Here is a 12451-nt window from a genome sequence, read left to right on the forward strand (position 1 = left end):
AGTCAACTGGGTGGTCCCTCAGCCAATAGAGCCCAGCACAGCTCCACCCCTTCACCTGTTAGTCTTTTATGTAAATATCAAGATATTAACGACTGTATATACACATTGCTGCAATGTAATCTCTCCTCTTTTTTGGCTTCTCAACAGCAACAGCAACAGATCAATGCTTAGTGTAACCCCTTCCTTGCTGTGCTGCTGCTTTTTCTTTCCTTTCTGTTCACATAGACCAATGCAAGCAGTTTGTAAAAAATGTAAGCAGTTTGTAAAAAAATAAATAAATAAATAAAGAAGAAAAACCCAGAGTCCATTAAGTTCACCTATAAATCTTTCTCTAATGGATTGAAATTTGAACTTTCACTGAGATCCTGACGCAGATAACATTGTTGTGATTTCTCCAGGACAGTATTTCCCAACCAGGGTTCTTCCGTCTTTTGCAAAACCACAACTCTCAGCATGCTCGGAGAGCCTTTGGCTGTCCGGGCATGGTGAAAGTTGTAGCTTTACAACAGCTGGAGGCACACTGCTTGGGAAGAACTGCTCAAGGGCAATAGTCTGTTTTGGCTCTCCAGGAATGCTGGGATTTGTAGTTTTGCAACAGCTGGATTGCTATTAGTCCAAAACAAGCCCTCATACAGCTATGTCTACGAGAGAATAAAACCAAAGGGTTGTGGCTGTAGAATGGAAGCAACGTTAAAAAAATAATAATAATTATAACTTAGGGGAGAAAAAGCAGAAATAGTAGAAAGAGAATAGAATACATTTAAAGTCGACCTTTTAGCAGCTGTTTAGGGTATGGTAAAGAAAGGTCATGGCTGTAAAGGACCTTTCACCCTAAATCCATACATACTTCTCATAGTTTATTGACCCTTCCAGTGTTGAGATATCAGAGTTTAAAAAAGATATGCAAATTAGGCTCTGGAGTCAACTGGGTGGTCCCTCAGCCGATAGAGCCCAGCACAGCTCCGCCCCTTCACCAGTTAGTCTTATATGTAAATATCAAGATATCTACCACTGTATATACACATTGCTTCAATGAAATCTCTCCTCTTTTTTTGGCTTCTCAGCAGCAACAGTAACAGATCAATGCTTAATGTAACCCCTTCCTTGCTGTGCTGCTGCTTTTTCTTTTTTTTCTGTTCACAGAGACCAATGCAAATCCTGTTCATCGGTAACCCTCTTCTCCCTTCACATGCCATCTGTGTATAAATAAAAAGCCAAGAACAATGCATCCAGTTAATTCCAGTAGACTTTCTTGTGCACTATGCCATGCCAATGCATAGAGGATTATGTGATTTAACTGGCCAGAGAAGTAAGAGAAAGGAAGTGCATGTGTGTGTGTGTGTACTCCTGGAAAAAGGTCCAGTTTTGGTCTCGTCCACTGAAATGTAGAGAATGAGAAATAAAAGGGGGCTTAATAACAGCAGTGGGAGCTTAAAATTACCTTGTCACTGCTCTGAAGGGTTAATTTTGGAAAACCAGCCAGGTTTCTAAAAAAATTTTTGAAACGATAGGTAAAAAAAACCAAAACATTCAACATACAAACGCCCAGAAGGTGGAATTGAACCACTCTGTCCCTAGACAGCTACAGGTTTGAAGCCTGCACCCCAGACCACTGAGGATCATCTGGGCAAGGAAAGGGTTGCACCTCCAGGATATTTAAGGCTGACAATGTAAGTGACTGTAACATTAGGGAGAGGATTGTATTTCTTTATTACTAATGTGAGAAATCTAAGGATCAATAGGAAGAATATATGAAAATATATATATATACACAAACGTGGATACTGCTAACTATAAACTGTGGGAGCATTTGCACTATAATTTGCATAGCAGACTGCAGCAATGCATTGTGGGAGATGACTGTTCGTCTTACATAGTTATGTAAGCAGTTTGTAAAAAAATAAATAAATAAAGAAGAATAACCAAGAGTCCATTAAGTTCACCTATAAATCTTTCTCTAATGGATTGAACTTTCCCTGAGATCCTGACACAGATAACATTGTTGTGATTTCTCCAGGGCAGTATTTCCCAACCAGGGTTCTTCCATCTTTTGCAAAACTACAACTCTCAGCATGCCCTGAAATATAGAGAATGAGAAATAAAAGGGGGCTTTATAACAGCAGTAGGAGTCTAAAAGTATCTTGTCACCACTTTGGAAAACCAGCCAGGTTTATAAAAAAATCTTTTGAAACGAGAAGTCAACTGGGTGTTCCATCAGACAATAGAGCCCAGCACAGCTCCACCCCTTCACCTGTAAGTCTTTTATGTAAATATCAAGATAATAACCACTGTATATACACATTGCTTCAATGTAATCTCTCCTCTTTTTTGGCTTCTCAGCAGCAACAGCAACTGGTCAATGCTTAGTGTAACCCCTTCCTTGCTGTGCTGCTGTTTTTTCTTTCATTTCTGTTCACATAGACCAATGCAAATCCTGTTCATCAGTATCCCTCTTCTCCCTTCACATGCCATCTGTGTATAAAGAAACAGCCAAGAACAATGCATCCAGTTAATTCCAGTAGACTTTCTTGTTCGCTATGCCATGGCAATGCAAAGAGGATCATGTGATTTAACTGGCCAGAGAAGTAAGGGAAAGGAAGTGCATGTGTGTGTACTTCTGGCAAAAAGTCCAGTTTTGGTCTAGTCCACTGAAATGTAGAAAATGAAAAATAAAAGGGGGCTTTATAACCGCAGTAGGAGCCTAAAAACACCTTGGGGGCGATTTATCAAAGGATTTAGACTGGTTTTTCTTGTCTAAATTTGTCGCACAGAAAGTCGCAGTCTAAATCTGTGCGACTTTTCTGCGACTTTTGCTCTAGAGGATTTTTAGAACATGATGCATGCGATTCTATTTTAGACTGAAATGCATTGGAAAATGCATTGGTGCTGAATTTATCAAAAGCGACTTTTCAGCGACAAGTCGCATAGGCTGAAAGTACGCCGAACTGTCAGACCATGTTGGAGCAGGTTTAAATATAGACTAAAGCCTAGATCATGCAGTCTGTGCACAGAATTTATCAAGAGCTGTGCACCATTTGATAAATTAGGTGCACAATAGACCAGACTAACCCTCTGTAGTTTGGTCTATATTGATGTGGGACATAGACAACTTTGATAAATATCCCCCCTTGTCACCGCTCTGAAAGGTTAATTTTGGAAAACCAGCCAGGTTTCTAAAAAAATCTTTTGAAACGAGAGGTAAAAAAAAACTTTCAAAAGACAAGCACCCAGAAGGTGGAATTGAACCACTCTGTCCCTAGACAGCTACAGGTTTGAAGCCTGCACCCCAGACCACCGAGGATCATCTGAGCAAGGAAAGGGTTGCACCTCCAGGATATTTAAGGCCAACAATGTCAATGACTGTAACATTAGGGAGAGGATTGTATTTATTTATTACTAATGAGGGAAATCTAAGGATCAATAGGAAGAATATATATATATATATATATATATATATATATATATATATATATATATATATATACATACACACAGACATGGATACTGCTAAATATAAACTGTGGGAGCATTTGCACTATAATTTGCATAGCAGACTGCAGCAATGCATTGTGGGAGATGACTGTTTGTCTTACATAGTTATGTAAGCAGTTTGTAAAAAAAATAAATAAATAAAGAAGAAAAACCCAGAGTCCATTAAGTTCACCTATAAATCTTTCTCTAATGGATTGAAATTTGAAATTTCACTGAGATCCTGACACAGATAACATTGTTGTGATTTCTCCAGGACAGTATTTCCCAACCAGGGTTCTTCCATCTTTTGCAAAACTACAACTCTCAGCATGCCCGGACAGCCTTTGGTTGTCCGGGCATGGTGAAAGTTGTAGTTTTACAACAGCTGGAGGCACACTGCTTGGGAAGCACTGCTCCAGGGCAATAGTCTGTTTTGGCTCTCCAGGAATGCTGGGAATTGTAGTTTTGCAACAGCTGGATTGCTATTAGTCCAAAACAAGCCCTCATACAGCTATGTCTACGAGGGGAAAAAAAAAACAAAGGGTTGTGGCTGTAGAACGGAAGCAACGTTAAAAAATTAATAATAATTATAACTTAGGGGAGAAAAAGCAGAAATAGTAGAAAGATAATATAATACATTTAAAGTCGACCTTTTAGCAGCTGTTTAGGGTATGGTAAAGAAAGGTCTTGGCTGTAAAGGACCTTTCACCCAAAATCCATACATACTTCTCATTAGTTTATTGACCCTTCCAGTGTTGAGATATCAGAATTTTAAAAAGATATGCAAATTAGGCTCTGGAGCCAACTGGGTGGTCCCTCAGCCAATAGAGCCCAGTACAGCTCCACCCCTTCACCAGTTAGTCTTTCATGTAAATATCAAGATATCTACCACTGTATATACACATTGCTGCAATGTAATCTCTCCTTTTTTTTGGCTTCTCAGCAGCAGCAGTAACAGATCAGTGCTTAGTGTAACCCCTTCCTTGCTGTGCTTCTGCTTTTTCTTTCCTTTCTGTTCACATAGACCAATGCAAATCCTGTTCATTAGTAACCCTCTTCTCCCTTCACATGCCATCTGTGTATAAAGAAACAGCCAAAAACAATGCATCCAGTTCATTCCAGTAGACCTTCTTGTGCATTATGCCATAGCAATGCATAGAGGATTATGTGATTTAACTGGCCAGAGAAGTAAGGGAAAGGAAGTGCATGTGCGTGTACTTCTGGCAAAAAGTCCAGTTTTGGTCTCGTCCACTGAAATGTAGAGAATGAGAAATTAAAGAGGGCTTTATAACAGCAGTAGGAGCCTAAAAATACCTTGTCACCACTCTGAAAGGTTAATTTAGGAAAACCAGAAAGGTTTTTAAAAAATCTTTTGAAACGACAGGTAAAAAAAAAAAAAACACTCAAGCTACAATCACCCAGAAAGTGGAATTGAACCACTCTGTTCCTAAACAGCTACAGGTTTGAAGCCTGCACCCCAGACCACTGAGGATCATCTGGGAAAGGAAAGGGTTGCACCTCCAGGATATTTAAGGCCGACAATGTAAGTGACTGTAACATTAGGGAGAGGATTGTATTTATTTATTACTAATGCGAGAAATCTAAGGATCAATAGGAAGAATGTCACAATCTATCTGCACTGAATATCCGACTGCAGACATCACTGGATATTACTGGAGATGGGAATTATGGGAGTATTTCCATAGATACAGCAGTGCATAGTGGGGGATGACTGTGACTGTGGGCGGGGCTTAGCATGTTCTAAGTGTAGGAGAAAGGCAGAGTGCCTGTGAAAACCTGGGATATGTTCCCTGAAGCTGTACCTGTCTGCCTGTTGAAGATGAGTTACAGTGTTCCTCAAAGGTAAATAAAGGTTTCCTTCTACTCTCGGACCACTCATAAAACTCAGGCCATCTGTCTTTCATGTAAATTCTAGTATATCTATTGCTGTATGTCCAGAGTGCTGCAATGTAATTTCCCCCTCTCTCTCTATCATAGCATAACAGAAAGGAGAAGTAAGGGAAAGGAAGTCCATGTGTGTGTACTACCTGCAAACAGCCTACCTCAGGTCCTGTTATCCCTGAAATTTAGAGAATGAGATATAAGTGTTTACCATGGACAACGAAGTAAAAAAAAAAAAACTTTTGTCATCACTCTAAAGGGTTAATTTAACAAAAAACGACAAGTTCATAATATTCCCTTAAAAAAACAGTCACAACACAGAAGCCCTGCACCCCCAGACCAGTGAGGACCATCTGGGTGGAGAAGTGTTTGCACCTCCAGGTTTTTTAAGGCCAACAATGTAAATGACTGCAACATTAGGGAGAGGATTGTATTTATTATTAATGAGGGAAATCTAAGGATCAATAGGTAGAACATATATATATATATATATATATATATATATATATATACACATGGGGGGAGATTTATCAAAACCTGTGCAGAGGAAGAGTGGTGCAGTTGCCCATAGCAACCAATCAGATTGCTTCTTTCATTTTCCACAGGCCTCTAAAGAGGCCTGTGGAAAAATGAAAGAAGCAATCTGATTGGTTGCTACGGGCAACTGCACCACTCTTCCTCTGCACAGGTTTTGATATATCTCCCCCATGGATACTGCGAAATATAAGCTGTGGGAGCATTTGCACTATAATTTGCATAAAAGACAGCAGCAATGCATTGTGGGGGGATGACTGTGCATCGGAGCTTCTTATCTTCTCTCTTATAGATTAACCCTTGATCTGAGATCCTGACTCCAGAAAGTTGAACAGATTTGTAAATGACTTCTATTAAAAAATCTTAATCCTTTCAGTACTTATGAGCTTCTGAAGTTAAGGTTGTTCTTTTCTGTCTAAGTCCTCTCTGATGACACCTGTCTCGAGAACCGCCCAGTTTATAAGCAAATGCCCCACAGCAAACCTCTTCTAAACTGGGCGGTTCTCGAGACACGTGTCATCAGAGAGCACTTAGACAGAAAAGAACAACTCAACTTCAGCAGCTCGTAAGTACTGAAAGGATTAAGATTTTTTAATAGAAGTCATTTACAAATCTGTTTAACTTTCTGGAGCCAGTTTATGTATATATAATAAAAGTTTTTTCCTGGATAACCCCTTTAATGGTACGGTGTCCATTTTAGGACATCGTTAGCCGTAACTCCGTCCTCCGTCAGGTGAAACGGCGTCCCGCCTCCTCCTTCGGACCAATCACCGTCAGTCATCAGCCGCAACTCCCTCGTCCAAAACGCCGTCATGCCTCAGACAATTCTCCCTCAGTCACAACTTCCTGCTGCATAGCAGAGCCGACGCTGCACAGCATGTATAGCAGAGAGCCGACACTGAATAGCGCGTACAGCAGAACCCGTATAGCAGAGCCGACACTGAATAGCGCGTACAGCAGAACCCGTATAGCAGAGAGACGACACTGAATAGCGCGTACAGCAGAACCCGTATAGCAGAGAGACGACACTGAATAGCGCGTACAGCAGAACCCGTATAGCAGAGCCGACACTGAATAGCGTGTACAGTAGAACCCGTATAGCAGAGAGACGACACTGAATAGCATGTACAGCAGAACCCATATAGCAGAGCCCACACTGAATAGTGTGTACAGAAGAACCCGTATAGCAGACCCGACACTGAATAGTGTGTACAGCAGAACCCGTATAGCAGAGAGACGACACTGAATAGCGTGTACAGCAGAACCCGTATAGCAGAGCCGACACTGAATAGTGTGTACAGCAGAACCCGTATAGCAGAGCCGACACTGAATAGCGTGTACAGCAGAACCCGTATAGCAGAGCCGACACTGAATAGTGTGTACAGCAGAACCCGTATAGCAGAGCCGACACTGAATAGTGTGTACAGCAGAACCCGTATAGCAGAGCCGACACTGAATAGCGTGTACAGCCGAACCCGTATAGCAGAGAGACGACACTGAATAGCGCGTACAGCAGAACCCATATAGCAGAGCCGACACTGAATAGCGCGTACAGCAGAACCCATATAGCAGAGCCGACACTGAATAGCGTGTACAGCAGAACCCGTATAGCAGAGAGCTGACACTGAATAGCGTGTACAGCAGAACCCGTATAGCAGAGCCGACACTGAATAGTGTGTACAGCAGAACCTGTATAGCAGAGAGACGACACTGAATAGCGCGTACAGCAGAACCCGTATAGCAGAGAGACGACACTGAATAGCATGTACAGCAGAACCCGTATAGCAGAGCCGACACTGAATAGTGTGTACAGCAGAACCCGTATAGCAGAGCCGACACTGAATAGCGTGTACAGCCGAACCCGTATAGCAGAGAGACGACACTGAATAGCGTGTACAGCAGAACCCATATAGCAGAGCCGACACTGAATAGCGCGTACAGCAGAACCCATATAGCAGAGCCGACACTGAATAGTGTGTACAGCAGAACCCGTATAGCAGAGAGCTGACACTGAATAGCGTGTACAGCCGAACCCGTATAGCAGAGAGACGACACTGAATAGCGCGTACAGCAGAACCCATATAGCAGAGCCGACACTGAATAGCGCGTACAGCAGAACCCATATAGCAGAGCCGACACTGAATAGTGTGTACAGCAGAACCCATATAGCAGAGCCGACACTGAATAGCGTGTACAGCCGAACCCGTATAGCAGAGAGACGACACTGAATAGCGCGTACAGCAGAACCCATATAGCAGAGCCGATACAGAATAGCATGTACAGCAGAACCCGTATAGCAGAGAGAAGACACTGAATAGCGCGTACAGCAGAACCCATATAGCAGAGCCGATACAGAATAGCATGTACAGCAGAACCCGTATAGCAGAGAGAAGACACTGAATAGCATGTACAGCAGAACCCATATAGCAGGGCCGATACAGAATAGCATGTACAGCAGAACCCGTATAGCAGAGAGCTGACACTGAATAGCGCGTACAGCAGAACCCGTATAGCAGAGAGACGACACTGAATAGTGTGTACAGCAGAACCTGTATAGCAGAGCCGACACTGAATAGTGTGTACAGCAGAACCCATATAGCAGAGCCGACACTGAATAGCGTGTACAGCAGAACCCGTATAGCAGAGAGACGACACTGAATAGCGTGTACAGCAGAACCTGTATAGCAGAGCCGACACTGAATAGTGTGTACAGCAGAACCCATATAGCAGTGCCGACACTGAATAGCGTGTACAGCAGAACCCGTATAGCAGAGAGACGACACTGAATAGCGTGTACAGCAGAACCTGTATAGCAGTGCCGACACTGAATAGCGCGTACAGCAGAACCTGTATAGCAGAGCCGACACTGAATAGCGCGTACAGCAGAACCCGTATAGCAGAGCCGACACTGAATAGCGCGTACAGCAGAACCCGTATAGCAGAGCCGACACTGAATAACATGTACAGCAGAACCCGTATAGCAGAGCCGACACTGAATAGCGCGTACAGCAGAACCCGTATAGCAGAGCCGACACTGAATAGCGCGTACAGCAGAACCCGTATAGCAGAGCCGACACTGAATAACATGTACAGCAGAACCTGTATAGCAGAGCCGATACACAATAGCGTGTACAGCAGAACCCGTATAGCAGAGAGCAGACACTGACTCGGCTCTGCTACACGGCAGGAAAGTTTTTCGTCTGAGGGATGACGGAGTTTCGGATGAGAGACTTTAGGATGACAAAATAGGGAGGAGGGAGTTGCGGCTGATGCCTGACGGAGATTGGTCTGAGGGAGGAGGCGGGACGCTGTTTCACCTGACGCGGGACGGAGTTATGGCTAACAATGTCCTAAAATGGACACCGTACAATGGACATGTATGAAATGTAACTCATTGTTGTCACAGACCAACGCTGCAGTGTAAAGCATGTGGGAGAGAAGAGCAGCCGGAGCCGCCGGAGCCGCCATGAGATGATGAATTATAAACTAGATCTTTTTTTGAGCTTACAAACCGTATGGCCGGATGTTATGTACAAGTCAATGATATAAATATACATTTTTATTTACCGAAAAAGCTTAAAGTGTACCTGTAAATTTTTTAAAAATGTTTACTTTTTTTTTTTTAAACCCACCTGATTTTGTTAATTTAAAGGACAACTGCAGCGGTATGACACTTATCCCCTATAAGTGTTTGATCGCGGGGGGTCCGACCGCTGGGACCCCCCCGCAATCTCCCTAACGGGGCACCGCCATTGGCGCTCATAGTGAGCGCTAAGGCGCGTAGCGTCGACCTAGAGGTCGACGGTGACGCCCCGTCTCCTCCCGTCCCCATACAGTTCTATGGGGGAGGCACGAACGCTGCCTCCCCGCCTCTCCCATAGAGATGTATGGAGGAGGCGTGCCAGCGCAACGTCATGCTGCGGCTGGCACCCCCCCTGCACGGGACAGCCACGGCCCCGTACACGAGATCACAGGGGGTCCCAGTGGTCGGACCCCCCGCGATCAAACACTTATCCCCTATCCTGTGGATATGGGATAAGTTTTAAGCACGCTGCAGATGTCCTTTAACCTTTACGAGTGGTGAAAAGGGGCATTTAGCCTCTCACTGCTGTTATTATTGTTCCCTGTAAAGTCTCCTCCAGAGGCATATTCACAGTGTAGGGTCTGTCCCAGAATGAGGTCACCTTACAGTGGTGGGACGGTCCACGCTATTTGGCCGCCAAATTTGCAAGCTAAGTACCTCATAATTTCAAAGTTTCATATTTTCATTTATTGCACTACAGCTGTATAGCTATTCATGTTCTATCTATATACTCATGTTCTATCTATATACTCATGTTGTATCTATATCTTTGTGATAGCAGTGTGCTGCTGTATTCTCCTGTTGCTGTATATTTAGCCCAGCAGCCTGCACCGGTAAGCCAGGTCTTTACAATAGTTTGGAATCAATAGTGCTGGCCAACTTATTCTTTGGTTGTATTACACATACGGGGGAGTGGCTACCTCCATGTTGGCTCTTGTACCCCACCCACCTCTATTTGGTGTATATAAGGTGCCTTGGATGTTTCAGACCTTGCAATGCCTGCTGTACTGTTCACACAGAGGCATGTTGTATCTATATATTTGTGCTAGCAGTGTGCTGCTGTATTCTCCTGTTGCTATATCCTTCTGGAGATACGGCCTCCAGTACTATGCACAACACTCCAAGTGAGGTCTCATCAGTGTACTATACAGCGGCATGAGCACTTCTCTCTTTCTACTGCTTATACCTCTCCCTATACACCCATGAGCACTTTTCTCTTTCTACTGCTTATACCTCTCCCTATACACCCATGAGCACTTTTCTCTTTCTACTGCTTAAACCTCTCCCTATACACCCATGAGCACTTCTCTCTACTACTAATACCTCTCCCTATACACCCATGAGCACTTCTCTCTTTCTACTGCATATACCTCTCCCTATACACCCATGAGCACTTCTCTCTTTCTACTGTTTATTCCTCTCCCTATACACCCATGAGCACTTTTCTCTTTCTACTGCTTATACCTCTCCCTATACACCCATGAGCACTTTTCTCTTTCTACTGCTTATACCTCTCCCTATACACCCATGAGCACTTTTCTCTTTCTACTGCTTATACCTCTCCCTATACATCCATGAGCACTTCTCTCTACTACTAATACCTCTCCCTATACACCCATGAGCACTTCTCTCTTTCTACTGCTTATACCTCTCCCTATACACCCATGAGCACTTCTCTCTTTTTACTGCTTATACCTCTCCCTATACATCCAAGCATCCTGCTAGCATTTTCTGCTGCTCTATTACATTGTCTTCCTATCTTTAAGTCTTCTGAAATAATTTCTCCTAAATCCTTTTCCTCAGATACTGAGGTCAGGACTGTGTTACATGTTCTATATACTGAGGTCAGGACTGTGTCACATAATCTATATTCTGCCCGAGGGTTTTTACCCCCCAGGTCCATTATCTTGCACTTATCCACATTAAATTTCAATTGCCAGAGTTCTGACCATTCTTCTAGTTTGCCTAAATCCTTTTCCATTTGGCGGATCCCTCCAGGAACATCAACCCTGTTACATATCTTTGTGTCATCAGCAAAAAGACTAAAACCATCGAGATTTTCTGCGATATCACTAATGAAGATATTGCACAATACTGGTCCCAGTACAGATCCCTGAGGTGCCCACTGGTAACAAGACCGAGCTCTGAATATTCTCCATTGACTACAACCCTCTGTTGTCTGTTACTCAGCCACTGCCTAATCCACTCAACAATATGGGAGTCCAAGCTCAATTACTGCAGTTTATTGATAAGTCTTCTATGTGGGACGGTGTCAAAAGCCTTACTAAAATCTAGGTATGCGATGTCTACTGCCCCTCCGCCATCTATTAGCAAATGTAGAACCTCTTCCTCTGTAAAGACACAGGCATCAAACGAGTCTTCCTCCCTAATGGAGGTCCTTTTCCTTCTTTTTCATCTGTAAAACTGAACAGGAGTATTCATTAAGGCAGCCGGCTAGCCCCTTATTCTCTTCTACGTACCTTCCTTCCTTTGTTTTTAATTGAGTTATTCCTTGTTTGAATTTCCTTTTTTCCTTTATATATCTGAAGAATGTCTTATCCCCTTTTTTCCCAGACTGAACTAGTTTTTTTTTCTGCCTGCGCTTTAGAAGTTCGTATAACTTGCTTGGCCTCTTTCTGCCTAGTCTTGTAGATTTCCCTATCTTCATTGCTCTGAGTTGTTTTATAATTACTAAATTATTTTAGCTTTTTATGATTTTGGCCCCTTCTGCTGAGTACCACAGTGGTATCTTCCTTTTCCTTTCTGCTTTTACTGACAAGTCTAATGCAATTTTCTGTTGCCTTCAATAAAGCGTCTTTTAAGTAGTCCCATTTCTCCTGGACTCCATGTAATCCGTTCCAGTCTGATAGGGACTCATTTATGACTAATCTCATTTTTGAAAAGTATTTTTTTCAAAAATCTAAAACTTTTGTTTTTGTGTGGTGTGACTCCTTCACTGTT

The 12451-nt window shown here is 43.0% G+C and overlaps 3 non-coding genes across 3 annotated transcripts; all 3 read right to left on the reverse strand.

Moving 5' to 3' along the window:
• Positions 1-1542: 1542 nt before the first annotated feature.
• On the reverse strand, positions 1543-1629 carry TRNASTOP-UCA (transfer RNA opal suppressor (anticodon UCA)). Its single transcript has one exon. It is a non-coding gene; the product is annotated as a tRNA-Sec (tRNA).
• A 1595-nt stretch (positions 1630-3224) lies between these two features.
• TRNASTOP-UCA (transfer RNA opal suppressor (anticodon UCA)) lies at positions 3225-3311 on the reverse strand. The gene has a single exon. It is a non-coding gene; the product is annotated as a tRNA-Sec (tRNA).
• Positions 3312-4886: 1575 nt separating this feature from the next.
• Positions 4887-4973, reverse strand: TRNASTOP-UCA (transfer RNA opal suppressor (anticodon UCA)). The gene has a single exon. It is a non-coding gene; the product is annotated as a tRNA-Sec (tRNA).
• Between the last annotated feature and the right edge of the window lie 7478 nt (positions 4974-12451).

The sequence above is a fragment of the Hyla sarda genome, chromosome 5 (assembly GCF_029499605.1).
Source record: "Hyla sarda isolate aHylSar1 chromosome 5, aHylSar1.hap1, whole genome shotgun sequence".
Lineage (NCBI taxonomy): Eukaryota > Metazoa > Chordata > Amphibia > Anura > Hylidae > Hyla > Hyla sarda.